Source organism: Marmota flaviventris, chromosome 4 (assembly GCF_047511675.1).
Source record: "Marmota flaviventris isolate mMarFla1 chromosome 4, mMarFla1.hap1, whole genome shotgun sequence".
NCBI classification, from domain to species: Eukaryota; Metazoa; Chordata; class Mammalia; order Rodentia; family Sciuridae; genus Marmota; species Marmota flaviventris.
Window position 1 is genome coordinate 25,741,150 of NC_092501.1, and position 17,169 is coordinate 25,758,318.

The following is a 17,169-nucleotide window of genomic DNA, read 5'->3' on the forward strand; positions in this document are numbered from 1 at the left end:
CAGAACAGGAGGCTCTCACTGGTGAATGTAAAGAACTAAAAAAGAACGTGGGGCTAGGTTTGTGGCTCAGTGGTAGAGCGCTTGCCTAACATGTGTGAGGCACTGGGTTCGATTCTCAGCACCACATATAATTAAATAAATAAAATAAAGGTCCATCAACAACTAATAAAATATTGGAGAAGAAGAAGAAGAAGAGGAGGAGGAGGAGGAACAACAACAACAAGGCTCTGAAAGAGAAGGCAGAGTCTCTGGCCAAGGGTTTCCAGTATCTGAAAGATTTGATAGAAGAGGTCCACAATGCAAGGGGGGGCGGGGAAGAGTCCCTCAGTGGGGTAGTAAGGAGTGCTGTTTGCTTGTACTTAGGTGTCTCATGCTGAAGCTGTGTTATAACAAATTATTTTGTAGTAAAAGTAAAAAAAAAAAAAAAAAATCTGATTGCACCTCCACAGTTTCCACCGCACTGAGATAATTATTTGACAGTAAGATCATTAGTAACATACCACTTTACCTCTCTTCCCCTTTTCCCCTCACTTATCCCTCTGCATAGGACACTCTGTACTAGTACTTGCCAGGTCTTGCTGGATTTTTAATTTTTCTTCTCTCAGCACTGCAATTCTGTGAATCTCCTGACCCCAAGCCAGAACTTCAGCCTGTCTAATTAGACACTGGAACTGAAAACTTCACATTCCTTATTCTCACCTAGTTATTTCCACACATGCTAGAACAACCTGGTTGTATTAATATATATGTTATGCTCTTGACAAACCTTCCTATTGAATCTCGTGCTCAACAACAGGGACCAAAGGCAGTCTAAATTCTGCTGCCAGAGAACAGGTCTTCTGGATAACCAGCCTAGGATTTTCTATGATCACCTCGTTAGACATAGCAGAATCACCAAGAAAAAGGGTTCCCCCCCAGATTTGTGATTAAAATAATATCGTTAATTTGTACCAAGTAGCAAAAGGGTCCAGGAAAAAGCTATATTGATGTCTCTTGTTCTTCTGCAAATAGCTCACCTGAAGGTTAGTGCTAATTCTGTGCTCATCCACATAAAAAAACAACATAAGTTACCTCATCACTTTTTCCCAAGTCATAATCACATTGTAATAGAAAATTTTACTGGGGCTGGGGATATAGAGTGCTTGCCTCAGACGTACAAGGCCCTGGGTTCAATCCCCAGCACCACCAAAAAAAAAGAAAAGAAAATTTTACTGAAAATGCTATTAACCTCCCTGGTGCCTGAGTTTTATCTATAAAAGGAAAACATATGGGGCTGGGGCTGTAGCTCAGTGGCAGAGCGCTTGCCTAGCATGTGTGAGGCACTGGATTCAATCCTCAGCACCACATAAAAATTAACAAATAAAATAAAGGCATTCATTCTGTCCATCTACAAATACAAAAAAAAAAATTTTTAAAAAGGAAAATGTAATCTATTTGGTAGATATTATGAAACTTAAATGATAAAAACACAGGCAAACTATCATAACCAAGAAGAACCTAAAAAGACATGACAACTAAATATAATATGATCTGGAACAGAAAAAGGCCATTAGGTTAAAGCCAAGAAAACAGGAATCAAGTATGAACTTTAATTAATAATAACATAGCAAGAAGAGTGAAGCAAGTGGCATCACTATACCAGACCTTAAACTATACTACAGAGCAATAATAACAAAAACAGCATGGTATTGGCACCAAAATATACTTGTGGACCAATGATACAGAAAGAGGAAACAGATACTGACCCACATAATTACAGATATCTTATATTAGACAAAGGTGCCAAAAACATACATGGGAGAAAAGATAGCATCTTCAACAAACAGTGCTAGGAAAACTGGAAATCCATATGCAACAAAATGAAATTAAACCCCTATCTCTCACCATGCACAAAACTCAACTCAAAGTGGATCAAGGACCTGGGTTAAACGAGAGACACTGAACCTATTAGAAGAAAAAGTAGGCCCAAATCTCCATCTTGTCAGATTAGGCCCCAACTTCCTTAATAAGATTCCTCTAGTGCAAGAATTAAAATCAAGAATTAATACATAGGATGAATCCAAACTAAAAAGCTTCTTCCCAGCAAAAGAAACAATCAGGTAAATAGAGAGCCTACAATTTGGGAACAAATGTTTACCACATGCATTTCAGATATAGCACAAATCTCTAGGATACATAAAGAACTCAAAATTGTTAACACCAAAAAAACCCCAAATAACCCTATCAATAAGTGGGCCAAGGAACTGAACAGACACTTCTCAGAAGATGATATACAATCAATCAACAAATATATGAAAAAATATTCATTATCTCTAGCAATTAGAGAAATGCAAATCAAAACTACTCTAAGATTTCATCTCACGCCAGTCAAAATGGCAGCTATTAAGAATACAAACAACAATAAATGTTGGTGAGGATGTGGGAAAAGGCACACTCATACATTGTTGGTGGGACTGAAAATTGATGCAGCCAATATGGAAAGCAGTATGGAGATTCCTTGGAAAGCTGGGAATGGAACCACCATTTGACCCAGCTATCCCACTCCTCCATCTATACCCAAAGGATCTAAAAACAGCATACTACAGGGACACAGCCATATCAATGTTTATAACAGCACAATTCACAATACCTAAACTGTGGAACCAACCTAGATGCCCTTCAGTAGATGAATGGGTAAAGAAAATGTGGTGTATATATACACAATGGAATATTATTCAGCACTAAAAGAGAATAAAATCATGGCATTTGCAGGTAAATGGATGAAGTTGGAGTGCTAAGTGAAGTTAGCCAATCCCCAAAAAAAACAAATGCCAAATGTTTTCTCTGATTTAAGGATGCTGATTCATAATGTGGGTGGTGGGGGGCATGGGAGGATTAGATGAACTCTAGATAGGGCAAAGAAGAGGGAGGGGAAGGGAGGAGGTATGGGGGTAGGAAAGACGGTGGAGTGAGATGGACATCATTACCTTAAGTTCATGTATGAAGACACAAATGGTGTGACTCTATTTTGTGTACAACCAGAGATATGAGAAATTGTGCTCTCTATGTGTGTAATGTGAATTGGAATGCATTCTGCTGTCATATATAACAAATTAAAATTTTAAAAAGGGAAAAAGTTAAAAAACATAGTAAATAAAAAATAGAGGTTAAATTCTAAAAAAAAATAATAATATATCAATATTGTTTCATTAAAGGTAACAAATGTATCAAACTAAGATAAAATGTTAATAATAGGGGAAACTGGGTGTAGGGTATATGGAAACTTTACAACTTTTCTGTAAATCTAAATCTGTTCTAAAACAAGACTATTTAAAAGAATGTTTAAAATACAAAACAATAAATTGTAAAGTTCTAGTCAACTTTAAAATATCATACAATTTATAGGTTTAGTCTTTCATGTAGTGTTAGTACATGCTCAACCATCTTAAGTAGCTGAGATAATAGGGAGAGACTGAAGAGTTAAAATCTGGGGTGGAAAAACTTAGCCCCCAGAAACATCACAGCTGTTTCCTGCCAGTTGGTGCCTCATGTCTGACTTTCAATAGAGCTGATTTTCTTTCTATAATTATTTTTGCCTCTCAACTTATCTATTTTGCCCAAAGAAGAGTTACTTTTTACAAAGAGGCTCTAAGCTAGCAGGTGCTTTAATTTAAGACTGCAGAAAGTAAAATAAAAGGCATGGGTATAGCTATTTCTCAGGTATATTTCCTAAGTGGTCCTAATAAATCTGATTTCTACTCCCAACTTCAAATGTAGAAACAGACAGACATCCAGAGATAGAATTCAACAAGTGTACCCAACCCCGGCCAACTCCTATTCTACCCTGGGAAAAAAAAGAAGAAGAAGAAAGCAAAAGTCCCAGAAGTACAGGAAATTGTTTCTCAGACGAAAGACAACACTTCCTTTCCCAGAACAATCCATCTCCCACACTGACATCCTGCTCCTGCTATATTTACCCAACCCAAATCTGCTGATGATATACTTCCAGCTGCACTTTTGCCACATGGTCCTGTCACTCAGCTGGAGCACTCAGAGGGGAATCTGTCCAGAGGGCAGAGCCTAGAAATCACTACACACTAATCCATGTTTCCTCTACTGCTAGCCTTCAGAGTAAAGTGAGACAAAATACGAAGAGTATTACTCCCTGTTTATTTTGGAAGTGACTGGGGAGACAAGAGGTACTTCATTTCATATAGTTGCTAATTTTGACTGCTCTCATGGTAGCCAGTAGAGGAACCTGAACAATGAAGAGATTGAAATAGGAGGTTAAAAATAACCAGCCAAAAAACATCACTTAATAGCCTCTTCCACCCTAACCCACTAGGATCAGGCTATCAAGTCACCTTATTACAGGGTGAACACTTCAGTTCTGAGTAGATGGATCCAAGGAGTCAAGGATATGACTGTTTCATTCACCCCACTTCATCCTACTTCACAGCACACTCTAATGAAAAGGACAAAGCCCCAACACTGGACTGGGTAAAGGTAAATGCTAGGGTAACTTCAATTTTCCTATTTTAGCAACTCTGTATTCTTGGTCCTTCTCTCCCACCCTGCCCGCAACATCCCAAGTTCTTTTCTTTTGCCCCTTTTGGTTCATTCTTCTGCCTCTCTTTACTTTTCTTTCCCTATTTTTTTCTCTCTCCCTTTCTGTTTTTGAATCATAAGCAAGGCTAGGGCTGTAGCTCAGTGGCAGAGCACTTGCCTAGCACATGTGAGGCAATGAGTTTGATCCTTAGCACCACATAAAAATAAATAAATAAAGTAAAATAATTATTTTAAAAAATCATAAGCAGGGGTTGGGGTTGTGGCTCAGTGGTACAGTGCTCGCTTGGCATGTGTGAGGCACTGGGTTCAACACTCAGCACAACATAAAAAATAAATAAATAAACAAAGGCATTGTGTCCATCTACAATTAAAAAAGAAATCTTTAAAAAAAATCATAAGCAAGATTCCTTTAATAAAATATAACTGATAACTGATAAGGCTTTCATTAGTAATTGTCATATTATTAGCCTAGTCTCCACAGTAATACCAGCAAAGAACTTTAGCCTAAAGACCAATACTTCTTTTTCTCTTTCTTTTCAAAGGAGATTCAGTCACACATATTAATCAGATCCTTCAAAAGAATAAAAAGAAAGTGAAAGCAAAAGGAAAAATGCAGAGAAATAAGAGGGAAGGATAGAAAGGGGTGACAAGAGGAAATGTTTTTCTAACCTTTTTCTTTCTTAAATCTCCTGGACAATGGGCATTTCCAAACTTCATAGATTTTTAAAAACTTAAGTGGAAATTTTTTTTTTTTTTTTTAATTACACATGGACACAATACCTTTATTTTGTTTATTTATTTTTATGTGGTGCTAAGGATCAAACCTAGTGCCTCACATGTTTGAAGCAAGTGCTTTGCCACTGAGCCACAACCCCAACCCTTAAGCGGAAATTCTTTTTTTTTTTTTTTAACATTTATTTTTAGTTGTAGTTGGGCACAATATCTTTAGTTTATTTATTTATTTTTATGTGGTGCTGAGGATCGAACCCAGGGCCTCACTAGGCGAGTGCTCTACTGCTGAGCCACATCCCCAGCCCAAGTGGAAATTCTTAATGAGCCCAATCAAGCTTTTTTTTTTAAATATTTTTTTAGTTTTTTTTTAAATATTGTATCCATCTACTAAAAATTTTTTAAAATATTTTTTAGTAGATGGACACAATACCTTTATTTTATTTATTTATTTTTATGTGGTGCTGAGGATCAAACCCAGTGCCTCACACATGCCAGATAAGTGCGCTACCACTGTGCTACAACCTCAAACCCCAATCAAGCTTTTAAAGTGATTTGGGAATACAATGTGAAATATGATCATGAATTCATAGCCAGTCTCACTTATTAAAAGCAGGGGGAAGAGCCAGGCACAGTAGCACCTGCTTATAATCCTAATAGCTCTGGAGGCTGAGGCAGGAGGATCAAGAGTTAAAAGCCAGCCTCAGCAAATTAGCAAGGAACTAAGCAACTCAGTGAGACTTTGTCTCAAAGTATAAAAGAGGGCTGGGGCTGGGGAGGACTGGGGCTATAGCTCAGTAGGAGAGTGCTTGCCTAGCATGTGTGAGGCACTGGGTTCAACCCTCAGCACTGCTAAAAATAAATAAATAAAATAATACAACTAAAAAAAAATTTTAAAGGTGTGGGGGGAGCTAGGTCTGTTGCTCAGTGGTAGAGCACTCGCCTGGCATGTGTGAGGCCCTAGGTTCGATCCTCAGCACGACATAAAAATAAATAAAATAAAGGTATTGCATCCAACTACAACCAAAAAATTAGTATTAAAAAAAAAAAAAAGGTGGGGGCAGGGGATGTTGCTCAGTGGTTAAGCACCCCTGAGTTCAATCCCCATAACAACAACCAAAAAAGTAGGGGGAGTGTTTATGGTACACCTCAGTAGAGCATGTGCGTAGCATGCTAGAGGCCCTGGGTTCAATCCCCAGCACCACCAAAAATCAGAAGTGGGGGAGAAAAATAAAAGGGAGTCAACTTCACATGACTGTTGTTAGTCTGGCTTAGATGAAAACATTTATGCTGTTGGTTGAGTGGAGAACAAATTCCTGTTGGTAATGTTGCCATAATTACCAAGCCCCAGTTATGACACATTGAACCAATTCTTTTCCAATTTTCAACTCTTTGTAATTACTACATTAAAAACAAAACAAAACAAAACAAAACTGGAATCACCAAAACCATAAAATATAGACATTTAGGATATGAAATTGTCATAGGAAGAGAAACTAACACAAGCAAGCTAGGAAGATAGTTTGGGTCCACACATAAAATCTAATCATTTTTAAAAACAAATATTTTGGGGCTGGGGATATACCTCAGTGGTAGAGCACTGGCCTAGCATATTCCAGGCTCTGGGTTCAATCCCCAGCAACACACATAAACAAACAAATTTGTAAGCAACCATTCAAAATCCGCCATCACTGCAAGCTGAAATTCTTTCAGGCAATACTCAACAATGGATGAAAAACTGGAGGAAGCGGTAATGAAGAATATGGCCTTCATATATTTCCCCATAAATGGCCTATTAATTCCAAGGGGAAATTACATCTGTAAAGAAACCAGCTAATGACCAAGTGATCAATGGATGTGATACCCTGAGAAGGATACAATATCAGTAGTTAGTCTGATTAGTTAGTAGTAGAATGTTCATTCATGCCAGACACACATAACCAGAATTTAATCATGAGGAAACACAAGGCAAACTCAAAATGAGAAACAGAGAGAGACAGAGACAGAGACAGAGAGGGATGGAAGGAGGACACAAGGGGAACATAAGGATGAACCAAAGTGACCTGTAGTTATTAAAAAAAAAAAGTCAATGTCATAAAGGGCAAAGAAAGATTGAAGAACTATTGCAGATTAAAGTAAACTAAAGAAACAAGATAAATGGTGATCCTTGGGGTTGGGAACACTAAAACTTTTATTATTGGACAACTGATAAAACTGGAGTATGAATAGTAAATTATTGTATTAATGTTGAACTTCTTGATGACTATACTTAGATTAATATCCTTGTCCTTAGAAAATATACACTGACATATTAAGGAATAAAAGGTCATGACATATGTAGCCCACTCTCAAATGATTTAGAAAAAATAATTTTAGATATATACATTCTTTGTGTATCATGAGAAAGAGAATAATAAAAACAAATAGCAAATTTGCGACTAAGGATTATAATTAGAATAAATCTTATTAAAATAAAATTTATGTCCTTTATTAAATAAAACTAGGCTTATTTATTAGAAGTACCAAATCAATAATATTCTATTAATCAAATTTCAAATGAAAGGTATAGCCATTTTTAATTTTAAAAAATAGCAAAAGGACATATGGGAGGGGATGGGGTTATAGCTCAGGGGTAGAGTACTTGCCTAGTATGTATGAAGCACTGAGTTTGATCCTCCCTCAGCACCATATAAACAAATAAAATAAAGTTTAAAAAAAATTTTTTTTTAAAAAAAGGACATATGGGAGAATTTTTTTGTAAGCTTAAAATTACTTCCAAATAAAAAATTTGAAAATATTCACCATCAGTTGATCTAATGAAATGTCCTGACACCATTTAGGTAATTGGGGAAATGGGGTTGAACTCACACTCCAGACAGCAATAAACAACCTCTGGTAGAGAAGTAAGCCAACTTTTTCTTCACTTTAGAGCTTCTGGAGGAAGACTATTACCAACATAAATATTTCTCATTCTCTATTTTCCTTTACTATATTCACACAATCCACTTTTGTTGACAACTAAGCCTGTGGCTTATCTAGGATCACTTAGGAACCTGGTAGAATCACCCATTTCCTAAATACAAAACAGTTCTACCAAGGGAAGCTACTGCTTATTTTCTCCCTTATAGAACCTAAAGAATTGAATGAGTTTTTAAAACCCTTGAAATGAGACTGATTAAGATGCTAATCTTGGGCTCACTTGGGAGGATTAATGAGCCCTATTTGGATTCTAATAACAGAAGTCCATTTTCCCTTGACTACTTTCCCTACAACGCTGTCTAGGTAGGCTGAACCAAAAATTGGCATCCTCAGCCAAAGTCACAAAAAGACCAGTGGTCACAAAAATATTTGGCTACAAGCCAGGCGCAGTGGTAACACCTATAATCCCAGCAATTTGGGAGGCTAAGGCAGAAAGGATTCCAAGTTCAAGGACAGCCTTAGAGACTTAATGAGAGAGACTCTATCTCAAAATAAAAAAAATATATATATAAAGGGCTGGGGATGTGGTTCAGTGGTAGAGTACCCCTGGGTTTAATCCCAGTAACATTAAAAAAAAGTATTTGGCTATAATCATTATTAACAATACACCTCAGATGTACACTCACATCAGAAAAAAAGAAGTAAGAGGAAAAGAACTGCACTTTAAATTCAGAACACTATTAACTATCAAGTAAATGACAGGTCACAGGTCTTTCTGTGGAATACAATTATAGTCCAATATCCAATTTCAACTTTCCCTTTTAGGAAGATCTTAATCATTGTTTAATTACTTTACTACCTCATTACCACTTTCTGCCCTTAAAAACCCTAAGAATACCTTTCCTAAGGAAGAGGACATTCTGAGATACCAAGGTTTCCAAGGGCTACCTCTATGTCCTTTCTCTAGGATTCAAAGGAGAAATATATGATGGGATGTTTTACTAATTATGGAGCCAACATTATAAGGGTTTTGGTACTACTTTCCTTACATGAGACCTCTTGGTCAACACTTAACATTATTTTAAAACTGAAACCATTAGACCCTAGTTGGAGAAAAGGGCTTTCCTCATTCTTTTAGCACCTTAGCTAAATAGTTCCTAAAATCTTTATTTTGTGCCCTAGATTTTAAAAATTATAACAATTGTGTCAGAAGACCAAGGCTAAGAAGACTCAAAAATGCAAACGTAAATTTTATTTTTAGAAAAGTTAATCAACAGAGTGCAGTGGCACATGCCTGTAATCCCAGCGACTTGAGAGGCTGAGGAAGGAAGACCTCAAGTTCAAGACCAACCTCAGCAATTTAGCAAGGCTCTGAGTAATTCAGCGAGAATCTATTTCAAAATAAAAAATAAAAAAGGGGGGCGGGGATGTTGTTCAGTGCTTGGTTCAATCCCCAGTACCAAAAAAATAAAAAAGATAATCAGCCATGGGGCTGGGGCTGGGGCTTAGTGGTAGAGCGCTTGCCTAGAATGTGTGAAGCACTGGGTTTGATCTTAATCACCACATAAAAATAAATAAAATTAAAGTATTGTGTCCATCTACAACTAAAAAAATTTTTTAAAAAAGATAATCAGCCATAGTTATCTTACCTAATAGTACAACTGTATGTATCTTATCCCATAGTACAATCAGTTCAGTTCTGAAATGCACAGATTAATCAAAGGCCAATATAAATGGACTAATCAGCCCTAAGACACCAAAGACCTAAAGTAGCTAATGAAGCTGTCATACAAATAGTATTTCCATGGTCACTGCTAAGCAGTCAGGGATGGGACAGAGGGTGAGGGTGGGATATACAATGTAGACAACACCACTGCTGTTGTTCTGATCATCCTAGAACCTCTTTCCACAAACCAGTGTATACAACAATTTCCTGAGGTCACATGTGGAAGCTGGGCAGACTTTAAACCAGTGCCCAGTTGTCCACTCAAATTCCAGAGCCTCTCAAATCACCAGCCCACTAGACCATAAAGTTTATGAGAACAGGAACTGTGTCAGTTCCCCTGAAAACTAGGTCTCCATACCTAGTTTCTGGTAAAGAGCCGGTGCTCAAGAAATATTTGTGAGCTGGGTGTGGTGGCACACACCTGTAATCCCAGTGACTTGTCAGTCATAATTAAATTTACAATCCTTATTTCCTTGGGGAATAATATTTATTCTAACATTCTCCAAGACTATAATGACTCAAATGGGCTCAAATTATTCTCTGCCTAGCAAAAGGTGAGTTATCCAGAAATAACCATCTAAATAGAATTATTTTCCTGAAACTGAGACTGAAGCAGATAGGGATGAAACTCAGATTTCCTACTGTTTCCCAAAAGTCAAGGGGGTATATATGGCACCTCACGGAGTCTTTTACAGACTGCCAAGAAAATGGTAGGAGAGGCACTCTGATTCAACACTCTCTCTGTCTTCCTGCCCAAAAAATAACATTTCAGAGAAACAAAGTCAAACCAGTGCTGGAACAAGAATAAATACAAGCTCTTTCTACCAGGCTTTCTGACTTTTTTGACCATGACCAAAAGAACAACAGTTTACACTGCAACCCAAAACATACACATTTCAAACTGAAACCCAAGATTCACAAAACATTAATTATTCTTATTTATGTGATGCACTAATAACTTCTATTTTATTCTGTTCCCCAACCCCCTGCTTAATGTTGGCTGCCTATACCAGAAAGCAATGAATTACTAAGTGGTCATGTTAAAAGTAAAAAGGGGGCAGGGGATATAGCTCAGTTGGTAGAGTACTTGCCTTGCATGCACAAGGCCCTGGGTTCAATCCCCAGCACCCCCCAAAAAAAAACCCCCAAAAAAAAGAAAAGAAAAAAGGGAACCAGTTTGAAGGGGTTCTCTCTGGCCAAACTTGAAACAATTTAAATAATAATACTGATTAATGCTTATAATTAATTGTATTATTTACATATATATATATACATACACACACACACACACACACACACACATATATATATATATATATATATATATATATATTGTAGATGGACACAATACCATTATTTTATTTATTTTTATTTGGTGCTGAGGATTGAACCTAGCGTTTCACCCGTGCTTGGCAAGGACTCTACCATTGAGCTATAATCTCTACCCCACTAATATTATTAACATCAAATTCCTACTCCGAAAATTTATAATTAAAGGGAAATAAACATTTACCCCACCTTTTTTAGGAGAAAATGGTTTATCTTCCAACTGAAGAGAGAAAGCAGTTCCTTAGCAAGAATGTCAGCTAGTAAATATAGAATGAATAACAGAAAATCATCATTCTGAGTCACCCAGTAAAATAAATAATTCAAGCAAAGACTTTTCAATGGGTGACTATTAGGATATTCATATTATTATTTCATGGGTTACTTGCTAATTACAAAGAAAAAAATTAGTATATTTTATAATGAGTAGATATAGCGGCACCACCAGAAGCAAGTAAGGCAACTTAAAATCACTAATAACAGAACAACCCGGTAAAATGTGCCTCTTGTAGTGATATAAAAGTACACAGCTGGGCTTGGTGGTACACACCTATAGTCTCAGCTTCTCAGGAGACTGAGAAAGGAGGATCGCTTGAGCCCATGAGTTCAAGACCAGCCTGGGCAACATAGTGAGATCCCCATCTCAAAAAACAAACACAGCTGGCCATGGTGACACACACACTTGTAATCCCAGTAACTTGGGAGGCTGAGGCCCTAAAAAAAGTCTGAAGATGTAGCTCACTGGCAAAATGTCCCAGGGTTTAATCCCCAGTTCAAAAACAACAACATATGAAACACACAGTATTACCTATGAAGTATCTATAAAGTATACTTACCCGTAATGTTTAACCTGAATCTAATTTAGCTTCTTATTCTAGTATATAGGAAATATATGGGATAGAGGAACAAGTTAAATGATACCACAATGACACAAAATAAACCCAGAATGTACAAATTTCTCAAGGTTAATGGCCTGGTTGCTTCAAAAAGTTAATGCCAAGAGTTAAAAAAAAGGATGGGGAAAGTTGTGATAAAATTTTAAAAGTGTAAAGAGTCATAACTATCTGATGCAATGAGAATTTTGCTTGGGTTTTGGTTTATAAAACCAAACATAGCTACAAAAGACAAATGGGAAATTTTTATTTTTATTTTATATGGACTGGATATTAGTAATATTGGCAGGCTGCTGTTAAGTTTCTTTGATTTATTAATGGTACTAGGACTATGTAGGAGAATCCATTTAGGTAGAATGAATGCTAAATATTTAGGAGTCAAATGTCAATATGTCTGCCATTTATTTCCAAATGACTCATGAAAAAATAATACACACCTACATGGATAAAGCAAACATGGCTACTTGTTAATAACTGGACTCTAATAGTCAGGTGCATAGGCATGTGCCTATAATTCCAGTTACTTGGGAGGTTGAGGCAGGAGGACTGCAAGTCTGTGGCCAGGGTGAGCAACTCAGCAAGACCCTATCTCAAAATAACAATATCAACAACAATAATAATAATAGGAGAAGAAAGACTGGTAGAGTAGAGCAAGAGTGTTGGGAAAGGGAAAGTAAAGGGTAATGAGATTGAGAAAATTATGTCTGTATATAAATAAGTATGATATAATGAATCTATTATGTATAATTAAATGCACCAATAAAAAAATCTCCTAAGTTTTATTTTTTTAAATTTTTAAAAATATTTTTAGTTGTATATGGACACAATGTCCTTATTTTATTTTTATGTGGTGATGAGGATCAAACCCAGTGCCTCAACACATGCTAGGCAAGCACTCTACTGAGTTATACACCAAGCCCCCTAAGTTTTATTTTTATTTTCTGCCAGTTACTTACTTTACTTATAAACAAAAAATAACCAGTGAAAAAAATCCCATCAGTTTCAGAGAAATCTCATTTGTTTCTACTTTTAGAGGACTTTCCCAGTCCAGGACCCATCCCAGATAACACTGGAGGCCTTGTGATCTTTTTCCTCCCCAATTAACTATGCCTAGTCTCCAGTTTTCAAGTTGATTTCCAGGACACCTGGAAGCAAGCTGCATGGCAAACTACAGAAAATTCTTGCTCCCACACTACATCTGGCTCTGCCTTTCCACCAAATCAAATGCCAATTTATTGCCCTCTGATGTGCAGGCTATCAGGCCACTTCCTGAATGCCCCCACTTCACACTGGGCCAGAAACTCAAGGCAATAATATGAGTTTCACAAACTGGAAAGTAATTGCTCAATAAGCGTGGAACAAGGAAAAGTCAGTTGCGATCTGTGCACATGTGGCAGCCCTTCATAACTCGACCTACAGTGGTAACAGAAGGCTGGTGTTACAGAAAAGACATTCAGTGAGAAGCCAGCCAACAGGCAACCAGGAGTGCTTGTCCATCTAAGTCCTGCTGGGTCTACAAAAAACAAAGGAAAGGAACAAAGTCCCTAAAATATACGAAGAGCATTCTGAAGCAAAACACAGTAAAAGGCAAAACACGAAGAGCATTCTGAAGCAAAACACAGTAAAATTCTCTGCATTTATCACTCTTTCTTTTTCTACAAATTTTGGGGGAGGATACCAAGGATTGAACTCAGGGGCACTTAACCACTGAGCCACATCACCAGCCCTATTTTGTATTTTATTTAGAGACCTCATTTGCTTAGCACCTTGATTTTGCTGAGGCTAGCTTTGAACTTGTGATCCTCCTGCCACGGCCTCCTGAGCTGCTGGGATTTTTTATTTATTGATTGATTGATTTTTGGTACTGGGGATTGAACCCAGGGACACTTAACCACTGAGCCACATCCCAGCCCTTTTTATTTTTTATTTTGAGACAGGGTCTCACTAAGTTGCTTAGGGCCTTTGATCAGTTGCTGAGGCTGGCTTTGAACTTGAGATCCTCCTCAGCCTCCGAGGAAGCTGAGATTACAGGCATGTGCCACCACTCCTAGGTATTTACCACTCTTTTTAAATAACATTATCGGGCTGGGGATGTGGCTCAAGCGGTAGCGTGCTCGCCTGGCATGCGTGCAGCCCGGGTTCGATCCTCAGCACCACATACAAACAAAGATGTTGTGTTCGCCGAAAACTAAAAATTAAATATTAAAAAATTCTCTAAACTCTTTAAAAAAAATAAAATAAATAACATTATCAGTGCTGAAATAATCTAATCTACATTGTGTTCTATACCTGACTTTATCTCCCAATGAATGCTAGGAGAGGAAAAAAAACATATCCAATACCACTTCAAAAAATAAGATTGGGGGGCGGGGGGCGCCTGGGGTTGTGGCTCAGCGGTGGAGTGCTCACGTAGTGTCATGCAAGGCGCTGGGTTCAATCCTCAGCACCACATAAAAATAAATAAATAAAGGTATTATGTCCAACTACAACTAAAATAATTTCAAAAAATGAGGTGATCAATTAAGTATCTATGAGCATAGAAAGATGGATAGAGGCAGGGCAAGACTGAGACAAACTGTTCACTATCTCTTCTAAGCAAAACAATACATTGGCCAGGCATGATGGTACATGCCTGTGATCCCAGCTACTGGGGAAGCTAAGGCAGGAGGATGGCAAGTTCAAGGATGACCTGAGAAATTTAACAAGAGCATATCGCAAAGATAAAAAAAAAAAATTAAAAGGGTCAGGACACTTGCTTAGGATGCGTGAGGCCCTGGATTCAATACTCCATTTACACCACCACCATCATCACACACACACACATACACACACACACACACACGACTGACTGCACATTGAATTTCAAACATTTGGCTTCTGAAACCCTTTTGGCATTTACTCTGAATTTGAGTGGGTGGAAAAGAAAGGGACTCTGCCTGCCTCCTTGTTAAAAACAAAACAGCAGCTGGCTTTCCCTCTTTTTTCCTTAACTGACTGCTGTCATGGCTAGTTGGGCATATACCCAGAGAAGTTTCAGGGCTCAGCCAAAAGACAAAGGCAATGAGAACAACACCAACAACTCTTGACACCCACCACAGGTCACACTGTTATACTACTCACTAACCTCTGCTAGAAAGATATTAGGTTCCTTTGCCTGTTTTTGAGAGCTAACCTGTTAAGAATGTCCTTTCCTCTTTTTTCCACAACTCCATTTCTGACAGATGTAGTAGAAAATATGCCCTCCTACTAACTAGCGGACTAGTTCTGATGGCTAAGTGTGTCTGGTTATTAGGGAGAGAAAAAAGAAGCTGAATCCATGAGAAGCCAGACTAGGTGCCATTATTTCTAATCTTGAGTACAAGATAAATGTTTGGAAAAATTCATGATTTATAGTATCAAATGAAAAGGAGGGTTTAGAGGTCATTTGGAGAAGGCCCCAGCAAAAAGAAATGACAAAGTAAAATGATCAAAATACTGGCCTCTTAGAACCACCTAATCGATATGAGTATTCACTAAGAAGAAAAAGAATCATCAAAGCCAGGCACCATGACGCATGCCTGTAATCCCAGTGACTTACGAGGCTAAAACAGGAGGATTGCAAGTTTGAGACCAACTCAGCAACTTAATGAAGCCCTAAGTAATTTGGCAAAACCCCATCTCAAAATAAAAAATAAAAATAAAACCATACCTTTATTTTCTCTAACTCTGCTGAAATGTCCAAAAGTTTGGACATTAAGAGTCTAAGGTATCAGTGTTAGTCTGACTCAGATTCAAGTCACTTTTTTTTAGGGAGGACAATAAGGGGGGGCATGGTCTTGCTATGTTGCTCAAACTATCCGTGATTGATCTTCCTGCCTCAGCCTCCTAAATAGCTGGGACTACAGTGCATGCTACGATGCCCAGTTATCAAATCATACTCTAACATGACAACAGTCTCCAAACAAATATAATCTTCTATTATTATAAACCAAAAGAGTTAAAAATAGCATAGGAAACAGATACTTTGCCCAACCTTACCTCTCCCAACATTCAGCCCTTTACGAGAATTTGTCTACCAAATTTTATCATACTTGGTGGTTCTTTCAGTCTTAGGACTTGAACAATTCATAGGTTCAATTTTAAGTGGGACAACGCCATTCAACCTTTTAAGCATGATGATTAATGATGATACATATACATATATATATATAAATGAAACTATGCATTCAATCAATATAGAAGATGACAGTAACAAACTTTTATATATATATATAACGTATTATTATTTTTTTTTTTTTGATGGTACTGGGAACTGAACCCAGGGCCTTATGCATATGAGGCAAGCACTGTACCAATTCAGCTACATCCCTAGCCCATGTAATGTATTCTTAATCTTTTTCCTGAAGATGACTCTAAAGATCTTTTCTCCCTACACTTTCCCATCTTCCTAATGAAACCTGAGGTCTGAGGAATTCTTAAACAGTTTCATTTCTGCTTAGGCCAGACAGGTGTTAAGTTATAGTTCATCCCAGGTTGGCTTCCAGACTCTGTTTAAATGTTCTCTGAAAACCTCTGGAGGTTTGATGGACTCAAACCTCATAGCTAAGATTCTGAACTCACAAAGCTTGAGACACACTGTACCCTTACAGGTGTGTTTATCCAGGATAAACTATATTTAAATAAATTCCTAACACATTCACTTTCTCCTAGCACCTGGTCCTCTCAAACTCAAGTACATCGTTTCTTGCTGTCCCAATAAGCACGATAAAGAAATATGGTGTCCCTCAGGACCACTCTATACAACCCATTAATGTATTTGGGGTTATCTAAATTCTGGCCATAAAAGTTTTATGTAAGAAAGCCAAATTAAACAAAAACAAACAAACAAAAAAAAAACATTTAAGTTATCATCATAAGCCATTTCCTCAATTTGTTATGCAGGAATAAAAAAAGATGACAGTAGATTGCTCTGACCCCTGTCATTCATTCCATACCTGATAGGGATCATCGAGTATACAGAATAGTCCATAAAGGTTAGATTTGGAATGG

At 37.4% G+C, this 17,169-nt stretch overlaps 1 protein-coding gene and 1 non-coding gene across 7 annotated transcripts in view; one reads left to right on the forward strand and one right to left on the reverse strand.

Annotated features, from left to right (window-relative positions):
* Nucleotides 1-17,169, reverse strand: part of Gbf1 (golgi brefeldin A resistant guanine nucleotide exchange factor 1) — a 295,142-nt gene that overhangs the window by 87,764 nt on the left and 190,209 nt on the right. The gene's annotated exons all lie outside the window — the stretch shown is intronic.
* Trnaa-ugc (transfer RNA alanine (anticodon UGC)) lies at nucleotides 10,983-11,055 on the forward strand. Its single transcript has one exon. It is a non-coding gene; the product is annotated as a tRNA-Ala (tRNA).